Consider the following 8,100-nt stretch of genomic DNA (forward strand, 5'->3'; position numbering starts at 1 on the left):
ATTTTTAGAGGAGTTTCCGTAGGCTGTTTTCCTTGTAGTAGCGTGGAATCCCTACTCCACGCCGACGATGTCTGTTCGGGTTGTACCACTGACGCGACTGTAGTGCTGGCTGAAAAGGTCCATAAGTTTTGATCTGACCGTTGGATCGCGCCTAAATTTTTAGAGGAGTTTCCGTAGGCTGTTTTCCTTGGAGTAGCATGGAATCGCTTCTTCACGCCAATGACGTTCGTTGGGGCGTTCCAGCGACACGACCAGAGTACTGGCTCAAAAGGTCCATAACTTTTGATCCGACTATTGGATCGTGCCTAAATTTTTAGAGGAGTTTCTGTAGGTTGTTTTCCTTGGAGTAGCATCGAATCGCTACGCCACGCCGACGACGTTCGTTGGGGCGTTCCTCTGCCACGACCAGAGTACCGGCTCAAAAGGTTTATAACTTTTGATCCGACCGTGGGATCGCACCCAAAGTTTTAGAGGAGTTTCCGTAGGCTGTTTTCCTTGGAGTAGCGTTGATTCCCAAATCCACGCCGACGATGTCCGTTCGGGTCGTACCACCGACGCAACTGCAGTACCGGCTGAAAATGTCCATAACTTTTGATCCGACCGTTGGATTGCACTCAAAATTTTGTAGGACTTTCCGGAGGCTGTTTTCCTTGAAGAGCATGGAATTGCTACTGCATGTCGACGACGTCCGTTGGGGCGTACCACCGACACGACCAGAGTACCGCCTCAAAAGGTCTATAACTTTTGATCCTACTGTTGTACCACGCCCAAAATTTTAAAGGAGTTTCCATAAGCTTTATTCCTTGGAGTAGCCTGGAATCACTACACCACGCCAACGATGTCCGTTCGGGTCGTACCACCAACGCGACCAAAGTACCAGCTGAAAAGGTCCATAACTTTTGATCCTACCGTTGTATCGCGCTCAAATGTTTAGAGGAGTTTCTGTAGGCTGTTTTCCTTGGAGTAGCATGGAATCGCTACGCCACGCCGACGACGTCCGTTGGGGCGTTCCTTTGCCACGACCAGAGTACCGGCTCAAAAGGTTTATAACTTTTGATCCGACCGTGGGATCGCGCATAAATTTTTAGAGGAGTTTCCGTAGGTTTTTTTCCATGGAGTAGCATGGAATTGCTACTCCACGCCGACGATGTCTATTGGGGCATACCACCGACGCGGCCAGTGTGCCGGCTCAAAAGGTCTATAACTTTTTATTTGACCGTGGGATCGCACCCAAAGTTTTAGAGGAGTTTCCGTAGGCTGTTTTCCTTGGAGTAGCGTTGATTCCCAAATCCACGCCGACGATGTCCGTTCGGGTCGTACCACCAACGCGACTGCAGTACCGGCTGAAAAGGTCCATAACTTTTGATCCGACCGTTGGATTGCGCTCAAAGTTTTTGAGGACTTTTCGGAGGCTGTTTTCCTTAGAGCAACATGGAATTGCTACTGCACGCCGACGACGTCTGTTGGAGCGTACCACCGACACGACCAAAGTACCGCCTCAAAAGGTCTATAACTTTTGATCCTACCGTTGTACCGCGCCCAAAATTTTAAAGGAGTTCTGTAAGCTTTATTCCTTGGAGTAGCCTGGAATCACTACACCGCGCCGACGATGTCCGTTCGGGTCGTACCACCGACGCGACCAAAGTACCAGCTGAAAAGGTCCATAACTTTTGATCCGACCGTTGGATCGCGCTCAAATTTTTAGAGGAGTTTCCGTAGGCTGTTTTCCTTGGAGTAGCATGGAATCCCTACTCCACACCGACGAAGTACGTTCGGGTCGTACCACCGCCGCAACCAAAGTACTGGCTAAAAAGCTCCATAACTTTTGATCCGACAGTTGGATCGCGCTCAAATTTTTAGAGGAGTTTCCGTAGGCTGTTTTCCTTGGAGTAGCATGGAATACCTACGCCACGCCGACGACGTCCGTTGGGGCATTCCTCTGCCACGACCAGAGCACTGGCTATAAAGGTTTATAACTTTTGATTCGACCGTGGGATCGCGCATAAATATTTAGAGGAGTTTCTATAGGTTGTTTTCCATGGAGTAGCATGGAATCGCTACTCCACGCGACGATGTCCGTTGGGGCATACCACCGACGCGGCCAGTGTACCAGCTGAAAAGGTCCATAACTTTTGATCTGACCGTGGGATCGCACCCAAATTTTTAGAGGAGTTTTTGTAGGCTGTATTCCTTGGAGTAGCATGGACTCCCTACTCCACGCCGAAGATGTCCGTTCGGGTCGTACCACCGACGCGACAGAGTACCGGCTGAAAAGGTCCATAACTTTTGATCCTACCATTGTATGACGCTTAAAATTTTAGAGGAGTTTCCGTAGGCTGTATTCCTTGGAGTTACATGGAATCGCTATACCACGCTGACGATGTCCGTTCGGGTCGTACCACCGACGCGACTGCAGTACCGGCTGAAAAAGTCCATAACTTTTGATCCGACCGTGGGATCGCACCCAAATTTTTAGAGGAGTTTCTGTAGGCTGTATTCCTTGGAGTAGCATGGACTCCCTACTCCACGCCGAAGATGTCCGTTCGGGTCGTACCACCGACGCGACAGAGTACCGGCTGAAAAGGTCCATAACTTTTGATCCTACCATTGTATGAAGCCCAAAATTTTAGAGGAGTTTTCGTAGGCTGTATTCCTTGGAGTTGCATGGAATCGCTATACCACGCTGACGATGTCCGTTCGGGTCGTACCACCGACACGACCACAGTACCGGGCGAAAACATCCATAACTTTTTGATCCGATTGTTGGATCGCGCTGAAAGTTTTAGAGGACTTTCCGGAGGCTGTTTTGCTTGGAGTAGCATGGAATCGCTTCTGCACGCCGACGATGTCCGTTTTGGTCGTACCACCAACACGACCAGAGTACCGGCTCAAAAGGTCTATAACTTTTTATCCGACCGTTGGATCGCGCCTAAATATTTAGAGGAGTTTCCGTAGACTATTTTCCTTGGAGTAGCATGGAATCGCTACTGCACGCCGACGACGTCCTTTGGGGCATTCCACCGACACGACTAGAGTACCGGCTCAAAAGTTCTATAACTTTTGATCCGACTGTTGGATCACGCTCAAATTTTCAGAGGAGTTTCCGTAGGCTGTTTTCCTTGGAGTAGCATGGAATCGCCAGTGCACGTCGATGATGTCCGGTGGGGCGTACCACCGACGAGACCAGAGTACCGGCTAAAAAGGTCCATAACTTTTGATTCGACCATTGGATCCAAAATTGCTTTACCGCTTTTTTTTATCGGCTTGTTTTAACTTGCAAGTGCACAAGTGTGCGATGTAGCAATTAATTCGGTAAGATCGAGGTCATATCCACAGAGAGCTAGATTTGGAAATTAAGCTAGGTAACTAAAAAAACTCAAAAGAAATTAAATTAACAATAACTTGGTTGAAAATAATTGATGGATTTGTTTTCAAAGATGAAAAAGTGTAACTAGATTTTAAATGACAAGAAAAAGTAAGTCTTGGTCCAAATCAATTTTAATGGTGATATATTGGTGATTCCTTCAACATATATAAGATAACTCAGCCTAATATCAATGATGGTGATATGAGATCGAAAGATATTACAATGAAGTTTGAAAAGATAAAGATTTATTATTGCTTAAGAATAAACAAGTACTTTCATATTAAGTAAGACATTGAATCAAGCAATCTCTATACCAAAACTAAGGTTTGTGCATAAAAATTCAAGATTATAACATTACCTAACTGATTTCATGCCGACGATGTCCGTTCATGTCGTACCACCGACGCGACCACTATATCGGTTCAAAAGGTCTATACTTTTGATTCGACCGTTGGATGGCGCCCAAATTTTTAAAGAGAGTTCAGTTGGCTGTTTTCCTTGGAGTAGCGTGCAATCCCTACTCCACGCGACGATGTCAGTTCGGGTCGTACACCGACGCGACTGCAGTATCGGCTGAAAGTTCCATAAGTTTGATCCGACCGTTGGATCACGCCTAAAATTTTAGAGAGTTTCCGGAGGATGTTTTCCTTGGAGTAGCGTGGAATCCCTACTCCAGGACGACGATGTTCGTTCGGGTCGTACCACCAACTCGACTACAGGGCTGAAACGTCCATAACTTTTGATCCGATCGTGGGATCGCACTCAAAGTTTTAAAGGAGTTTCTGTAGGCTGTTTTCCTTGGAGAGCATGGAATCGCTACTGCATGCCGACGATGTCCGTTGGGGCGTTCCACCGACACGACCAGAGTACCGGCTCAAAAGGTCTATAGCTTTTGATCCGACAGTTGGATTGCGCCCAAATTTTTAGAGGAGTTTCCGTAGCCTGTTTTCCTTGGAGTAGGATGGAATCGCTACTGCATGCCGACGACGTCCGTTGGGGGCGTTCCAAACCACCGACACGGACCAGAGTACCGGCTCAAAAGGTCTATAGCTTTTGATCCGACAGTTGGATGGCGCCCAAATTTTTAGAGGAGTTTCTGTAGGTTTATTCGTTGGAGTAGCATAGAATCGCTACACCACGCCGACGATGTCCATTCGGGTCGTACCACCCAACGCCACCACTGTACCGGCTGAAAAGGTCCATAACTTTTGATCCGACCGGTGGATCGCGCTCAAATGTTTAGAGGAGTTTCTCTAGGCTGTTTTCCCCTTGAGTAGCGTGGAATCCCTACTCAACGCCGACGATGTCCTTTCATGTCGTACCACCGACGAGACTAGAGTATCGGCTGAAAAGGACAATAACTTTTGATCCTACCGTTGTATCGCGCCCCAAAATTTTAGAGGGGTTTCCGTAGGCTCTATTCCTTGGAGTAGGATAGAATCGCTACATCACGCCGACGATGTCTGTTCGGGTCGTACCACCGACGCGACCACAGTACCAGCTGAAAAGGACAATAACTTTTGATCCTACCGTTGTATCGCTCCCAAAATTTTAGAGGGGCTTCCCTAGGTTTTATTTCTTGGAGTAGCATAGAATCGCTACACCACGCCGACGATGTCCGTTCGGGTCGTACCACCGACGCGACCACAGTACCAGCTAAAAAGGTCGATAACTTTTAATTTTGACCAGTTGTATTGCCGCCCAAATTTTTAAGGAGTTTTCGGAGGCTCTTTTCCTTGGAGTAGCGTTGAATCCCTGCTCCACGCCGACGATGTCCGTTCGGGTCGTACCACCGACGCCACCATAGTACCGGTTGAAAAGGTCCATAACTTTTGATCCGACCGGTGGATCGCGTTTAAATTTTTAGAGGAGTTTCTGTAGGCTCTTTTCCTTGGAGTAGCGTGGAATCCCTGCTCCACGTCGACGATGTTTGTTCGGGTCGTACCACCGACGCCAACACAGTACCTGTTGAAACGGTCCATAACTTTTGATCTGACCGTTGGATCGCGCCTAAATTTTTAGAGAAGTTTTCGTAGGCTGTATTTGTTGGAGTAGCATGGAATCACTAGTCCACGCCTACGATATCCGTTCGGGTCGTACAACCGACGCGACCACAGTTCCGGCTGAAAAGATCTATAACTTTTGATCCGACCGTTGGATTGCGCCCAAATTTTTAAGAGTTTCCGGAGGCTCTTTTCCTTGGAGTAGCGTGGAATCCCTGCTCCACGTCAACGATGTCCGTTCGGGTCGTACTACCAACGCCACCACAGTACCGGCTGAAAGGGTCCATAACTTTTGATCTGACTGTTGGATCGAGCTCAAATTTTTAGAGGAGTTTCTGTAGGCTGTATTTCTTGGAGTAGCGTGGAATCCTTACTCAACGCCGCCAATGTCCGTTCGGGTCGTACCTCCGAGGTGACCACAGTACCGGCTGAAAAGGTCCATCACTTTTAATCCGACTGTTGGATCGCGCTTAAATTTTTCGAGGAGTGTTCGTAGGCTGTTTTCTTTTGAGTGGAGTGGACTCCTGACTCCAAGCCTACGATGAACATTCGGGTCGTACAACCCCCGCGACCAAAGTACCAGCTGAAAAGGTCCATAAATTTAAATCCGACAGTTGTATCGCGCTCAAATTTTTAGAGGATTTCCCATAGGCTGTTTTCCTTCGAGTAGCGTGGAATCGCTGCTGCACGCCGACGACATCTGTTGGGGCATACCACCGACGCGACCAGAGTACCGTCTCAAAAGGTCTATAACTTTTGATCCCACCGTTGGATCGCGCACAAATTTTTAGAGGAGTTTTCGTAGGCTGTTTTCCTTGGAGTAGTGTCGAATCCCTACTCCACGTCGATGACGTCCGTTGGGGCGTACAACCAACGCGACCACAGTACCGGCTGAAAAGGTCCATAACTTTTGATCCGACCGTTGGATCGCGCCTAAAGTTTTAGAGGAGTTTTTGTAGGCTGTTTTCCTTGGAGTAGCATTGAATCCTAACTCCACGCCGGCGAAGTCCGTTCAGGTCGTACCACCGACGCGACCAAAGTACCGGCTGAAAATGTCCATAACTTTTGATCCTACTGATTGTGCATCAAAAGTATCATTAAGTCTCTTATTTTACATATGTATTTATTGTTTTTATTTGGTTTTTTTTATAATAATTGATGTGCTTTTTAGTAATGAAGTTTCTTTTAATGTTTCGATAGGTTTTTGGAGCTTAAATGAATTATTTCAGAAAATTCAAAGTCGGAATTCCGAACAAAGAATTGAAGAGAAATTTAGTTGAAGATTGAAGAAAATCTTGGTTCAAATAAGTGCTCCAAATTTGCCCCAAAAATCAATTCTATTCCAATTCTAGAAAAGAATATCATACGATCTATTTCAAGCCCAAACTTGCCTTATGTTGTGTGCAAACTTCAACCATCAAACACTCAAGGTTTTAATGTCAATCTTAGCCCAAATAATAGATACATTTGTATCCTTATTTGATGCTTAAATTCAGCCCCAAATCAGCCTCAAATCAGCCTCCAAATCAGCCCAAGCACAATCCATGATCTTACATGTCCACACAACAAATAACATTTGATTTATTTTGGATAATTCATTGATCCAAGAGGGCAAGCACATGGATGGAAAGCTGGAGGGGACATTGTCACATTATTTTGGGTCAAAAAGAAGAAAGAGACAGCTCACAAAGGAGGAAGAAAAACGTGCACCAAAGTGTTCTCCAAGCTGGCCTGATTTGATTTTCCAGAACACCTTTCGGTGTTTTTGCCCATAACTTTTGACTCAGATTCCAAATGAGCTGTTCTTTAATGATCTGGAAATCTAACAGAATGGCCTATAAATATGTCTCTAATAGCCATCGTCAAAGGAGGCTTCTAAAAGGGTCGAATTGCTGTCCAAAGTTAGAGTCAGATTTGTGTCCGAATATTTACTGAAATTGTGTTGTATTCTTCTTTATAGATTTCGGTTCTTTAGCTTGTAAAACTTATTATTTCAATGTGCCGTTCGGGTCGTACCAACAGCGCGACCGAAGTACCGGCTCAAAAGGTCTATAACTTTTGATCCGACCGTTGGATCGCGCCCAAATATTTAGAGGAGTTTTCGTAGGCTATTTTCCTTAGAGTAGCATGGAATCGCTACTGCACGCCGACGATGTCTGTTGGGGCGTACCACCGACGCAACCAGAGTACCGTCTCAAAAGGTCTATAACTTTTGATCTGACCGTTGGATCGTGCCCAAATTTTCAGAGGAGTTTCCGTAGGCTGTTTTTCTTGCAGTAGCGTGGAATCCGTACTCCACGCCGACGATGTCCGTTCGGGTCGTACCAACGGCGCGACCGAAGTACCGGCTCAAAAGGTCTATAACTTTTGACTCGACCGTTGGATCGCGCCCTAATTATTAGAGGAGTTTCCGTAGGCTGTTTTTCTTGTAGTAGTGTGGAATCCGTACTCCACGCCGACGATGTCCTTTCGGGTCGTCCAACTGACGTGACCAAAGTAACGGCTGAAATGGTCCATAACGTTTGATCCGACCGTTGGATCGTGCTCAAACTTTTAGAGGAGTTTCCCTAGGCTGTTTTGCTTGGAGTAGCATGGAATCGCTACAGCACGCCGACGATGTCTGTTCGGGTCGTACCACAGACGCGAGCAAAGTACCGCTTGAAAAGGTCCATAACTTTTGATCCGACTGTTGGATCGCGCTTAACTTTTTGGAGGCGTTTCCAGAGGCTG

Source organism: Populus trichocarpa, chromosome 1 (genome assembly GCF_000002775.5).
Source record: "Populus trichocarpa isolate Nisqually-1 chromosome 1, P.trichocarpa_v4.1, whole genome shotgun sequence".
In the NCBI taxonomy this organism is placed as follows: Eukaryota; Viridiplantae; Streptophyta; class Magnoliopsida; order Malpighiales; family Salicaceae; genus Populus; species Populus trichocarpa.